This window comes from Acipenser ruthenus, chromosome 5, assembly GCF_902713425.1.
Source record: "Acipenser ruthenus chromosome 5, fAciRut3.2 maternal haplotype, whole genome shotgun sequence".
Classification (NCBI taxonomy): Eukaryota; Metazoa; Chordata; class Actinopteri; order Acipenseriformes; family Acipenseridae; genus Acipenser; species Acipenser ruthenus.
The window spans coordinates 75,358,460-75,374,251 of record NC_081193.1 but is presented as its reverse complement, the minus strand read 5'-3'; positions in this window follow the sequence as shown (position 1 = coordinate 75,374,251).

The window sequence follows — 15,792 nt, the reverse complement described above, 5'->3', positions numbered from 1 at the left end:
TATCATGGCCCCTCAAAAAGGGGACTGTGGTAGAGTATATGATAGAAACATAGCAAAGTGTTTAAAACATACATGGTAAATCATAAGGATACATGGTAAAGCACACAAAAGCATGGTAAAAAAAAAATGGAAAAAGCATGGCCAATTATCATGGTAAATGTACTGTATAAATAAACAATTGTTTTGTTTTATCTATTTATTTATTTTCAATCTTTAATTGAGATGTGTCACATATTATTTGTAAGTCTGAAAAACATAGCGTTACATGTCCCCATGTGTTGCTACAACTGTTTAAATAACATACTGAATAATTTTTTTTTTTATTGTTAACATCCTGACAACATTTTACACATATAACTTTAAAGTCTGTTTCAAAGCTCTTTTTTAAAATGTCCGCTCTAGTACACTGGGGTTTGAGATCTGTCCTCTAAATCTCTGCAGAATTGTTATTGCTGTGTTACCTGTTTGACAATGTGTGCAATAATCCTTACACTATCAGTGCACTAGATCAGACATTTTGAAAAAAGCTTTGAAACAGACTTCAAAGTTATAAGTGTAAACAGTTCTCAGGATGATCACAATGAAAAGAAACATTACATGTACATTATTTAAACAGTTGTAGCACCACGTGGGTACGTGGAATGCTATATTTTTCGGAACCCTGCTACTTATTCTTTAATACCGTCTATATTTTTGGAACCCTTTTTATTTTAAGTGTGTGTTGTATATTTCTCTATTGCTGTTACATCTTAGACCACTGTAGTCCAAGACGATAGCCACTAGCCAGATGTGGCGAAGTAGGAATCCAGATGGGGCGAATTTTTGTTTAGTAGATAAAAAAATGAGTAATAGACACACAGTCGTTATGTGGTCTCAATACTCAATATTTGCAAGGCGAATGCATGTGTACTTTGACCTTTTTGTGTGTTTATTGGTAAAATGGTAAGATGAAAAGCAGTGGGTGCGAGTGTTTTTTGATCATTGATGTTTGTTAAGGAAATATACATGTAAACATAGACTTGTATTAAAAAACACATTATTGTGTAGTTGTTTGATGATTTTACTACTAACTTGTGTTGTCCCTGTTTTGAATATCAGGGTTGTGTTTTATATAACACACTTTTTGTTTACTTGTATTGTGTAATTGTATGTAAGGCGTTTTCTTCTCAAATTAGTGCATGTGGCTAAAATGGTGTCGCTATAGCCACACCTGTGGCTAGTCAGCAATTTCTATTGGACAACACTGGATTAGACGAATATTTACCAGGCTTACTGTAATTTTCCAAATAAATAAATGATGACTAGGAGTGTGCAACTGTAATGTATGCCCTTTTTGCAACTGTGGCAACTGTGAGTTAGTAAATGGAAAAGCACTATACCAAATCATAGTTACATAGGGGGCCCAAATTACAGTTGCACACCCCTAGTCGCCATTTTTCAAACCAACAAACGTCTGAAATTCCTTTCTTTCTTTAGAAGCAGATGAATAAAATGTTGTCATTTTTTGTCAGCCTGATAAATAATAATCTATAGTAAGCAGGAACAACAACAGAGAATGACCACATATCATAATAAATTCTACAAGTAAGAAATTAAATGTTATGAAATATAAATTATATAAAGTCCCTTTTTAGCAAACTGCAGCAGAGGACACTGGGTAAACACCAGGGTTCATTTTGAGGCCAAGGACTGGATGCCCTTGGCATCTGAGTCACCTGTTACACCTTCTAAGGGACGGGTTTGGGCACATCATATTAGAGTGGTGTAGATAAATAGATGACCTCTGTCTCTGCGTCTGTTAGCACAGCACTTTTTAAGACCAATAAAATCATCAAATGTTAGGAAAAAAAAGAATTAGGACATGGAGATAATCTGGTTTAAAGGAAAAATTAGAGGTATGCTTGTTTCTGTCTCATTCACAAAAGGGTAGCAAAATTGTAATAGTAAAATATTAATGACACAAGCAGGCCTCCCTATTTTTAAACGTATGGAATGGGCCAAATGAATAATTTTCTTGAGAAAAATTTCCAACGCGGTGGCATTTTAATATTTTGTGGTTCAGTTAAAAAATAACACTGGTATTTCAGTGTTTTTTGTTTTGGGGGGAATTAGAAGATGAGGGACCCTATTCACAAAATCTTCAGGACTGTTTTATGGAATGTTTTTTTTAATCCCATTTTTGGATTAGTTAAACCCAATCTGCAGATCATGAAAACCCTTAACAAATGTCAAAAGTTTGCTCTTTTCAAAGAACTGTTTAACCTATGAGAATATGGACATGGTTGAAAAATGCTCCATAAAACAGTCCTCAAAGATGCGAATAGTGTCTGAAAAAACACGGGGGAAAACCAGCTGTGCAGGGTTTTTGTTACTTAATTTCCCAATCCCTTTTCCATCAGAAACACCTGATCACTCTCTCAGTTGCCCATTACTGCAATGTTTTGACATTGTCATCTTCATCAAGAATACCACGGTAACAACTCACAGCAAACTTACACAACTCTGTCACATTACATGTGTCTATACCTTTCAATTCTTTTTAGGAAGGTATTCCATCTCAAAGGACAGTTTCTCCTCTGCACAAACCTAGTCCGAGTTCAGATTCCATCTTATTTACAGGAGAACATTCTGTCATGCTATTACACTCAAGCAGACTGGGTATGACAAAGGAAAATACAATTTTGTGATGTTGCACATCTACAGGGAGGTGAATCTTACAAAATGCACACAAACTGTGCCTATAGGATAAGGCTCAGAATAACGTTGCTCTTGTGGTTTATCATGCTCCCAGAATTTAAGGGCTTATTATGTACATTTTGGTGTATGTTACTCCTTATACAGTATTAATACGTATTATTCACCAGTCCAGCCTACTATTTCCCCATGTTCTATTATATCCCTTGTCTAACAGAGGATGGCATCTGGTAGAGGGAAGGTAGAATTCCTGGCAGACTGGCAAGGTGTCTTTCACCTATCATGCAGACAAGGGGCTACAGCCACTGTCAAATGGTGTTACATGAGGAAGGCTGTATTGTGGGTTAGCTGTTTAGCTGTGCTATTTTTAGCAGTGCAGATACCATGTAGTCATCCAAAGAGGGTCTGTACTGCTATTAATTTTGTCATCTGCTGTCATGGTATGGCTGTATTTCTTTAATTAATTCACTGTTCTTGCTGTCACATCCACCAGGTTAGCAAGGATGCTCCTGTGGGGCTGTTTGGAGGGTAGGGTCAACTAGGACTCTCTTGAGACCAGCAGCTGCTCCTCAATCCCTGAAACTAGACACCCAAGAGCAGAGTGCAGGGTTTACACTGACACCTGGCTCCACAGAGCCCCTCTGTGCCTGCTCTTCAGTTGAAGCCCCCCTCCCACCCCCATTGGAAAATGCAGCATGTGATGACTGATGACTGATTTACTGAGACGAACACTATACACCAGCCTTTTCTAAATCCCATCCAAAGGTCCATTCCAGTCCATGTTTTTGTTTCATTGCTTTTCAGTGCACATACATGCACAGTGAACCTTACTTGCGGTGTTGGTAAGAATGTACAAAAGGATATGTATCAAAGTGATTTACAATCACTGAGCAACCGCTAACAATCAACTTCTAAGCAGAAGCCACAATAGAGAATGATTGAAAACATAACACAATTTAACAAGCAAGAAATTCAAACTAAATAAAACATAACCCTTTAATCCCTCTAAGATATATCTGTGGCACCTCTTATTGCAAAGTAACTCCTGCATGTGTATGCTGCTGCACTTGTAAAATTGTAAAAATACAGGTACTGGCACACAAAGGTATTATGAAAACAATATATTTTTGTGTGCGGGTGTCAGGAAAACAAAGTGCAAACACACAAGCAGTAAATAAACAAGTGAAAATGTATTATGTTCCTTGATTTAACAGGTTTTCATTTGTACAGAATGTACAGTATAATGATTATCCCCTAATACTCATTTAACTTGTATGAGGGGTAATGCTAGAAACTTCCAAATCTTGATAATTACAAATACAGCACTGAAAGTTCTGTGAGAAGTCCTCTCTCCCTGTTGTAAAACCCAGCCTTCATTAACATGACTATATCAGATGATAACAACATATCTTCACTTTGCTTTGACTAAATTACCCTTGAGGAAATGTCTTTACCAGAGGCACTTGCAAGACCATGTGTTCCTGTTTGATAGGGTTGGTCACTGATGCTATCTGCGCAGAATGTTTGCATATTATCATTGACAAAGAGTGTTGAAACTGAACACAAGAACAGGGACATTTAAATTATTTAGGTAAAAAAAAACAGCATTATCATACCAATTATATGAACCAACACATACCTATAATACACTGTAGTACTATGGTACCATATCAGATCTAGTGCTAGAGTGCTATCATATCAGGAGAAATGTCCAATGGTATTTCTTTGAGGGAGTTTTCTTTTCTGAGTGGGACTAGTCCAAGTTGCTACAAACATGACGCAAGGAATGGATTGAGTTAAAAAAAAAAAAAAAGGATGTTGTGTATTGTTTGCAATCTTCAGGAATATCAGGAACACTCAAAGGCATGGAATAAGCGCATATATTCAGTACTGTATTTATTATTACATCTTTCAGATACAGATATTGTATGTTCCTTATTCACTGAACTCTAAGCAAATCCATTTAATAAGGAGCATACCAAATAACATTAAAAAAATATATGATATTGGGGGGCTCCCGAGTGGCGCATCCAGTAAAGGCGCTCCACGTGGAGTGCACGATGCGCTCTATAGTCTGGATGTCGCGAGTTCGAGTCCAGGCTATTCCACAGCCGACCGTGGACTGGAGCTCCTAGGGGGCGATGCACAGTTGACCGAGCGTTGCCCGGTGGGAGGGGGGTTAGGTCGGGCAGGATGTCCTCGGCTCATCGCGCACCAGCGATCCCTGTAGTCTGGTCGGGCGCCTGTGGGCTTGCCTGTAAGCTGCCCGAGAGCTGCGTTGTCCTCCGACGCTGTAGCTCTTGGGTGGCTGCATGGCGAGTCCGCAGTGTGAAAAAAAGCAGTCGGCTGACGGCACACGCTTCGGAGGACAGCGTGTGTTCGTCTTCGCCCTCCCGAGTCAGCGCAGGGGTGGCAACGGTGAGCTGAGCTTCAAATAATAATTGGCCATTCCAAATTGGGAGAAAATAATAAACAGAATTGGCAACGACTACATTTATAAAAAAAACAAAAAAAGAAAAAAAAATTGATGTGAGAAAAAAAAAATCTTTCAAATATGATACCGTCCTAAAGTTGTAATTTGCAAATACTTAAATACTTCTGTCTTAATACAGATAAACATCTTCTGGAATTCTAGAAAGACACTTTTCATCTTGCAGTAATCTAAATCAGGATTCCTTTTTGTTCAAATGTAATGGCCTCTATGTAAAGCATCCACACAGTGTTGCCTTGTCAGTTAGTTCATTGCTGTGACATTAAACAATGTCATTTGCTGCGTGTGCCAGTTGCTGCCCTTGAGGTTGATACAGCTGTTGTCAGGAGCTCTGAGGCTGATGCGTTTAAAGGCTTGAGATTGTGAAGGATTGGAACAGAAAGGTCAAAGGTGAAAAAAGTTTAGTTAGAGAGGATGACAGGTGTGGTGCAGAACAAAGAGAAGAAAGTCAATTTTCACTGCAGCCCCACAAAAGTATGATTGTGATCTAAAACAACGAATCCTATTTACTATTTGCACAGGGAAGGGGGTAAACATATATATATGTAGTCTCGTAATTGTAATGCTCCTGGCAGGGGCTAAAGACTGTTAGAATAGCAATATAATCTGTAAGTGGCAGGTCTATCGAACTGCTAACAGATAATGGTTAATCAGTCTTCACTAGGGATCTGCAAATAAATAAATACATCTTGATCTCCCCTTAAATTGATCATGTTGTAGAAATAACATGATGGGCTATATATATTTCTGTGTGTGTGTGTGTGTGTGTGTGTTACAGACATATTGTGAAATCAGGCATTTCACAAAATGACTGATTTTAGGAGCATTCCATTATACTATTGGCCTGTTTTACTCAAGCATTTTGACTGATTAAAGGTTACTCAAAAGTGAGAAGAATCTGTCATTTTTGTATTAGCATTGATTACATACATTTTTTAAATGTGAGCTTTTCAGATTGTTTACTGCATTTCTTGTGGTTTATAATAAGAGATGATTATAATGGTAAGAGATGCAGCCAGAACTTTATAGTCCCAAACTACACAGAATGTGTCTCTTGTACCACGTTCATAAGGGGCATCTCTCACAGTACATACATATTTTATGAAGTGATGAATGTTTTTTACATGAACATTTATGTATAGCATTAATTGCTCTTAAAACCAATGAACAGCACAAGAACACACTTAGAAGCACCGCAGTAAACGTCAACAAAAGAACATCATAATAGTCAAACTACTGTAGCACAGAATATTTTATTAAGTTATTTTATGCATTATTGTAACACCAGTTATATCTCAGACTTAAATTCACTTAAACTGGTAAGACAACCTCTCTTGAAAGGTTTTTATTCCCGATACAAATTGTGATTTAAACATTTTTTAATTTTAGGAAATAGAATTCATGGATGCATAGCACAATTTTTTAATTACATTTGGAATTGGGAAGATGTGGGAACAACTTTAACACCATACTGGATACAACTAAATGCAGCAAAGATATTTGTGTTAATAATACCAAACGAGCAGGGATTAGACATTTCACGTAATGCCTAACTACTATTTTCAGACATTTTATGATATATGAAAGTGAATATGCCTGAAGCGTATATCTATCTATATTATTATTTATTTCTTAGCAGACGCCCTTATCTAGGGTGACTTACAATTGTTACAAGATATCACATTATTTTTTACATACAATTACCCATTTATATAGTTGGGTTTTTACTGGAGCAATCTAGGTAAAGTACTTTGCTCAAGGGTACAGCAGCAGTGTCTCCTACCTGGGATTGAACCCATGACCCTCTGGTCAAGAGTCCAGAGCCCTAACCACTACTCCACACTGCTGCCCAAAAATACATATCTATATGTGCATGCGTGCGTGTTAAGGGGATAATGTGTGTGTTAAGGGGATAATAAAAGAGGTCAATAGTTTGGTGCAATTCTCTCTTTGACACGGTGGGCCATATTATAATATAGTATCTTTATTTTTATAAAGCGCCTTTCATGGTGGACCGCCATCACCAAGCGCTTTACAGAGGCAGGCTGTGAACTGTGCATTATATGCAGAGTCACTTACAATAGGGCATTGATTTAACATCTCATCCGCAGGATGGAGCACAAGAAGGTTAAGGGACTTGCTCAGGGTCACACAGTGAGTCAGTCAGTGGGAGAGGTGGCATTTTCCACCGTGCTAAGTTAGCAACACTTTTTTTTCTACAAAGAAAACAAACCTTTAATGTTAAAAGGCTTCAAATAACTCAGGTGGTTAATTTAAGAGTTGAAGCATGTCAATGCTTTGTGACTATGGTCCAGTTTATTGTGCTGTATTTATGTGGCCTACCTCTAGGACAGGATAATATATTACGCATACTGTATGCAGTGCATTCTTTATTTTTTACTCTTGTTAACTACATAGTCACAGAAGAACAAGTTGAATTAAGAACTCTAAAGACCATCTAAGTTGTTCATTACTAGTTTAGTAAAATCTTGTTACACCTACTGTATTATACTTAAAATAAATCCCTTTGCTCTTCCTGGATGACATCATAGCTCCCTTCAGAGGAATCAGACCAAGGTGTTTCTCAAGGAATTTACAAGCTAGATTTTCAGATCATGTTAGCAGACTGAGAACACACCTCGGACATAAAGGGTTCATGATTGCCATTCATTTTGTACACACATTGCATTTTACATCTACAAACACAATGAAGGTCTATCTAGGCATATTGAAAACAAGCATAATCATGCATTAACATATTTCATGAAGAACAGGGTATCCCTTAACTAGCTGTTTACGAAAGGAAGATTGTGATACACATGTGATGTGCGTTTGCCTATTATGTGATAACCCCCTGTTGCTAAGGTCAGTAACCCCCTACTGATGAGCTGTGTGAAGGGGAGTGACAACAGCCCTTTAACAGTTCCAGTGGTCAGCTGCCCCACCTGTTTTACTGTGTGAGAGTGTTTTGGGATGAGGTTTGGATTTTACACATTAGGGAAATCTGAGAGGCTATTTAGAAGGAAGTCTTGAATCACCTTACTTCTGGTATTTATTGGGATAGGTCCATCAGAAGACATTTGGACTTAGTATATGACGGAGCAAGACTTTGTACTCTGTCATCTTGTAAAGGTGTGTAAGGTGTTGTACAGCGCAGGTCAGTGTTCAGGCTGTGAAATCAGCAGTCTTCGCTGGTGATTCCACACAGAGAGTCGCATTGGCTTTGGCGCTCCTGCAGGTTTGGGAGGCAAAATCGACAGGGACTGTTTCTCCTCATTGCATTACAATGGACCCCACTGGACGGGCATCTGGTGAGTGCAGGTGGACACCTGCAGGGCTGGTCCTTGTCCCCCAGGGGCCAGTAGCTCACTGACACCGACTCTGGAGTTCCTGGGTGTAAAAGAGGAATGACTAAATAGGTACTTTTCGGAAGAAAGGCTCTGTACCATTGCAAGAACCTTTAGAAATTTCACCTACAGCAATGTGTTTCTGTATGAAGCCTTAAGTTATTTTAAATGTATTTTAAGTGCACTGCGCCTATACTTACATCACCCCCATAGCATGTCTTCATCAGGTGTTGCAGCAATTGTCAATTTTTTAAAAAAAAAACAGCTTTGCATATATAATACACACCAATCAATACAATAATTAAACCATTCATTAGATAATAGCCATAGACATTATTTAAAGTTACCGATGATAATTTTCACCTATCATAGCATTCATTAACTGAAAATGGTTTTAGAATCAATTGTTAATCCATACAGTGTAATTATACAATAATTAAACTCAAACACGAACATATTAAAACACTTTAGAATACAGCCTATATTCTGCTACACGTTACAATTACATAGTTAACTTAAACAGTTATTCAATACTAAAGATTGGAAGACATTAAAACGTGATTCTCAACACTTGACAAATAAAGATTCAAGTCGGCATAAAAAGATGAATTATCTAATTTTTAAAAAAGATTAATTATCATATTTTTAAAAAAGCTTAATTATCTAATTAAAAAAAAAAAACATTTAAGTAAACCCAAGCACGTGCCTCGGTTAAATTATACTTGCAAGGTTTGCAAGGAGACTCGCAGATGGCCAATCTTAATAGCAGTGAAATGCATATTCATAAATCAGAACACACCCAAACATCGTATCAAATCGACTGGTCAGCCGAAAAGCTTGAGCCGCAACCCTCATTGGCTATGATCTGCTTATAACACGCAGCTAAACTCTCTCCGTCTTGTCAACCCGCTTAAGCTAATTGTATTGCTGAATGTGAACTTATAATTAATATCACACAAAACTTTATATATGCAAACACTCTTGTCTTCTCGTTATTTGAACAATTAATGACGTCACTGTTAAAATGATTTGTTTGATAGATTTAAAACTATAGTGTCTACAACAAATATCCGGGCATTGCTACATCTCTTAAGTTTTTTTATAGGCCTACTGAATTTGAATGTTGCAAAGAAAAAAGATACATATTTGCACTGTACAAAACCACACAGCTCCTGAAAATTTAGAACCTCAGGTACTCAATTATATAATAGTATCTTATTTTAAAAAAATCTCATTCTAACTGACATTTTAGTTATTATTCTTTAATTTATATTTTTTTGAATTTAAGACAATTATGTACGGAAATGTATTTACGCATGAAAGTAAATACTAAGGCTGAATTGCATAAGAATATTTTTTCCATTTTCTTAAACCAAATTCTCATGTATAATGTAATTTTCCTAAAACACCCTCACAATGAATGAAGCTGCGTTAGAGGATAAAACTTGTATAAGTCCTCATTATTTAATTCACACACAAAACAAATGCATTCGTTTATAGGATGAAAGGTGTTTTGTAGACTATAAAAGGTGTAAATCGAATCAGAACTGCTAATTATATATTTCATGTATAGCCTATCAGAGCTTAATTTCTCAGTACATCCATACAAAGCCAATTATGGCCAGTAATCGAGTGCAAAATGATACAATGGAGCAAAAACTGTATTTCATAGAGTGTATAACAGATGTTATTGAAACTGTGGAGGATGGCCGAAAGGATTCCACACAATTCTGCAGCGCACAACTGCACGCAATACACTTATAAGCAGATTTAATGCTGCCTTCTCTGTGGAAGAGGCTGAAAGTAAACACTGGAAAGTCATACTGGAATTATTATTATTATTATTATTATTATTATTATTATTATTATTATTATTATTATTATTATTATTATTATTATTTGTTTATATATAAAACAGGCATAAGTTGAATAAGTTGAATACGTTAAATAAGGATGAAACTGTGTTTTTACACGTATTTTTTAATTTTTTTTTCCAGAAAATTTCAAATCATTTTAGATCATTTTTGGTTATGAATAGTTCTGTTTCATCAATACATGTGGGGATTAGAACATAAGAAAGTTTACAATATTTCATATTTGTTCCAGCTAATACGATACCACAAGTCTTGTCTCCAGAAATTGCTAGAGTTGTGTTTTAGTAACCTCTAGAAGGCAAACTTGGGTTCGTTGCAATTGAGACAAATGTTGCTTCACTCGTTGCAATTGGTATTAACTGCATACAAGTTTTGTACCGTCCTCTGTACTAAACACGAGATCATCCCCAGTTAGTAGGCTCCTTTTAGTTAGTGCAATTGACCTACTATGTGTCGAAACGCGTGTTTGTTTGTTTTTGTTTTGTTTCAATAATAAAACGTTTTTTTAAACAAAATGTAAGAGGAATCTGATGTAGCAGTCAAATCTTAAGAAAATTTTAGTATACATGGTTGATTGTCATTGCTGTTAATTATATATATATATATATATATATATATATATATATATATATATATATATTGTGTGTGTGTGTGTGTGTGTGTGTGTGTGTGTGTGTGTGTGTGTGTGTGTGTGTGTCTGTGTGTGTGGTGCTTTTCCCATTGTGACTGAAACCAACTTGAAATATACGTATTTTACAAAATATATGTCAGGTTTTTGTTGTCCAACCCCAGTATGTGTAAATATTATTATTAAAGTTTGATTTACTGAAATGACAAAGGGTGAGAGTGGCGCATGATCGTATCAAGGAGAAGGAACACTGGCCTTGGTTTTCCTTCATGTGTGACATCAAGTGGTGATAAGTAAGCATTGCAGTTTTACCAGGTTAGTATTATTTAAATAGTAATGGACGTCTCCCACTCAAAATAACAGCTGTTAACCCCTGTTGGGAACCAGCAACTGTTGCTGTGCTGATGACAACAGCGACAGCAACATGACAGTTGACAGTCATTAAAAGAGGCTTGTCTGCCAAGCTCTATTGATTTGATAGTGAGCTAGCACTATCAGTTCAATAGAATCTATATATTACCCGTGAATCTGAAAGTCTGTGGTTTATTCTTGTTTTTGTAATGTCCCTTACAGATGGATAAAGAGTAAGTAGCGGGGCTCCGAATCATATAGCGCTACACGTCCCCACGTGTTGCTACAACGGTATACATAACATACATGTAATGTTTCTTTTCATTGTGATCATCCTGAGAACTGTTTACACTTATAACTTTGAAGTCAGTTTCAAAGCTCTTTTCAAAATGTCCACTCTAGTGCACTAATAGTGTAAGGATTATTGTCCACATTGTCAAACAGGTAAGACAGCACGATCCATGATGTGGTATGGAACAGAAAAGCCATAGCACTTATGTTTTTATTTATTTATTTTGAAACTCATTTTGACAAGAGTTTTGAAACAGGCATTAAAGTTATAAGTGTAGGCTGTGTGGTCCAGTGGTTAAAGAAAAGGGCTTGTACCCTGTAGGCCCACGGTTCAAATCTCACCTCAGCCACTGACTCATTGTGTGACCCTGAGCAAGTCACTTAATCTCCTTGTGCTCCGTCTTTCGGGTGAAGTCTAGTCTTTGTAAGTCGCCTTGGATAAAGGCGTCTGTTAAATAAACAAATAATAATAAAAAGTTGTCAAGATATTAACAATGAAAAGAAAAATGACAGGTACGTTATTTAAACATAGCAACATGTGGTGACGTATAACGCTATATTTTTAGGAATCCCGCTGCTTACTCTTTAAGATAATGTTAGAGGTTTTTTTTGTTGTAGTTTTGTGTTTTCTCTCGCTTTGATAGCACAGCTAAAAATGTCAAAGTAGACAACAGGGCACCAAGGACATTATTGAGAGGACAATATTGTATGTGTCATCGCTCCTTGAAAGACAGGTATGGAACTTTATTATAAAATGCTAAATGTGTGAATGTGTTCTACCGTAGTCATATCTTGGTTACACCACAGTAGTCTGAAGATATTTTTTAAGCTACACCCCCCCCCCATTACTCTTCAGACATTCCTAGATCCACCCTTCTGGAATTACCAGCTGCATTGCCATTAGTTCACATACTGTACATGCAATCAAGCACCAGATGTTAATTTTTTTTTTGCTGTTGTGTCGCCTCCATAACTTGAGCAACATTTTCCAATCTACCATTGCAATAGTGACCTCATGTCTTAAGAAGATTCTATATGTAGCATCTACCATTGCAATAGTGACCTCATGTCTTAATAGTGACCTCATGTCTTAAGACATCTAGATAATGTGGGGAAGCTATAAAAAAGGCCAACAAGATGCTCTGATATATTGTGAGAAGTTTTGAATTTAAATCAAGGGAAGTAATGTTAAAACATTACAATGCATTAGTAAGACCTCACCTATAGAATATTGTGTTCAGTTCTGGTCACCTCGTTACAAAAAGGATATTGCTGCTCTAGAAAGAGTGCAAAGAAGAGCTACCAGAATTATCCCGGGTTTAAAAAGCATGTCGCATGCAGACAGGCTAAAATAATTGAATCAATTCAGTCTTTAACAAAGAAGACTACGCGGCGATCTGATTCCAACATTCAAAATCCTAAAAGGTATAGACAATGTCGACCCAGTGGACTTTTTTTACCTGAAAAAAGAAACAAGGACCAGGGGTCACAAATGGAGATTAGAAAAAGGGGCATTCAGAACAGAAAATAGGAGGCACTTTTTTACACAGAGAATTGTGAGGTATGGAACCAACTCCCCAGTAATGTTGTTGAAGCTGACACCCTGGGATCCTTCAAGAAGCTGCTTGATGAGATTCTGGGATCAATAAGCTACTAACAACCAAACGAGCAAGATGGGCTGAATGGCATCCTCTCGTTTGTAAACTTTCTTATTTTCTTATGTTCTTATGAAACTCCCTCCTCCTCTGAAACTCCCTCCTCCCTCCTCTGAATCTCCCTCCGCCCTCCTTTGAATCTCCCTCCTCCCTCCTCCCTCCTCTGAAACTCCCTCCTCCCTCCTCTGAATCTCCCTCCTCCCTCCTCTAAAACTAACTTAGTGCCACTGGAACAATTTTTAAAGTGGGGGTGCTGAAAGCCATTGAACAAAACTGTAACCCCTGTATATGATGGAAGTCATGCAAAGCCAGGGTGTGCTACCACACCCCCAGCACCCCTAGTTCCCGCGCCCTGTATATACACATGCTTTTGTGCAAAATAACATTACAAGAATGTGTACTTTTAAGAAGCATATTTTTAAAACGAGCATGTGTATTTTTTTAACGTACTTTTTTGGGGCTTGCTTTGCTTGCATTGAAATATACAATTGCAATTATTACCTCACGAAAACGATTATTATTTGGTTTTAGAAATATTATTATTACTTTTTTCAGCTCTCAAACGTTTCTCAGGTGAATGTGTTTAGTTAGCTACGTCCCCTTTAATTACGTAGTTGGTCTCCCGGGCAATAACCAATGAAAAAGCGTAAAAGTTGGAAACAGTTATTTATTGTCTGATCTCCTCAGACCATCAAAAATTATTTGGGAGGGAGGGAGCATGGAGCATGATGGAGAGAGGAGGGAGTTTTAGAGGAGGGAGGATAGAGTTTCAGAGGAGGGAGGAGGGAGTTAAAGAGGAGGGAGGAGGGAGATTCAGAGGAGGGAGGAGGGAGTTAAAGAGGAGGGAGGAGGGAGATTCAGAGGAGGGAGGAGGGAGCACATAATGACTCCTTTTTGTCTGATGTACGAAGGTGTTCTAATATGGATACTACGGGTCTTACGACAAGTTATCACCTCCAATTTCGAACATGCGTTTCTATATTCCATTTGAATTGAACTTGTTTCCGAATTGCAATATGAAAGGTAGGCTTGTAAATGCCTCGCTCATTCTATATGGGAAAATAAATGGAATAGGCAATATATATATATATATATATATATATATATATATATATATATATATATATATATATATATATATATATATATATATAATTACAATAAGGTATACATCATTTTTTTAGGATGTTAATGCTGATGCGCAGGGGAGGTTTCGATTGATCCCCGGAGCCAGCAAGAATCTTAATTTTGTTGTGTTTCACCTTATTGTATTTTAATGGATTTTAATTGGAATGATTAATAAAGGATCTTAAAAAGTTAAAAGAAAAAAAAAAAGTCAGCTTGTCAAAGATGTTACACACACGTCTCTTACTGTAATTTGTATGAGCCGATGCCCTGTGTCGTCGTATTTCTCTCTTAGATACACAGCATCAGCATGATTTTCAAAAGCGGCAAAATAAGAACTAGGTTGCAAAGTGATTCCTAAAACTTGAAAACTAGGTGATTTTCACCTTTCGTATTTATACGATGAAAAATGTGGTGCTCATAAAATACGAAAGGTTTTATGAACAAGTGGTGTGAGTGTCATTATATGGAAACGCAACCTCATTCGTAATTCACCTTTCAACTTTGTATCTGGCAGATACGCATTCGTATGTGTATATAGAAACAAGCCCATGGTTCAGGTTAAGTTAATGTTCTGCATCGCGATGGTGTCATTCGCAAGACAGCCTCACCCCGGACACGAAAAGATTTCGGTGTTCTGCAAATTTTAAATAACCCATGATACGGACAAGTGTCAACAGTTCAATGCAGCAGGTGTTTGGGGACGTCAGAGACTGGAGAATCGCCACCAGTCAGGGGCTCGGTTTGCTGCGCGAGTGGTACCAAGTTGCAAAATTGTTGGCAAAACCAAGGGACGAGATGTTACAATCATCAGGGGATTAAAAGCGGGAAGCCGTGTCTGCTTGGGATTGGTGGTTGGTGCATTGGGGGCATGCCCTAGACGCAGAAATAAGTAATAGGCTGCTGAGACGGAGAGACAATCTGGAGTGGAAGAAATAGCACAGAAACAACACCCAAGAAGCTCAGAAGAGAAGCGAGACTAGAAGAGAGAGAAACCAGAGACTGCACTGGGTGGCTGCAGCACATGACTGAAACAGTGTTTTTTTTTTTTAACTTTTCTTTTATTATTTGTCACAGCACTGAGTAACAATTGGAGCAACCTGTGACCCAATACTTATTACTGGAGAGTAGTGCGTAGTTCTTAAATGAGGTCTGAGATATAAAAGTTTTAAATGTTTCCCTGATTCATAAACCAACTCCATACCAAGTCATCTGTAGAATTGCTCCAGCAGTCCAGTGATATACATGGTTTTATATAATCATAGGCTACATTGCAGTATTGCTCTGGAAAAAAACAAAATCTAACCGATTTGAAGGATGCCATCTGTCAAAAGGA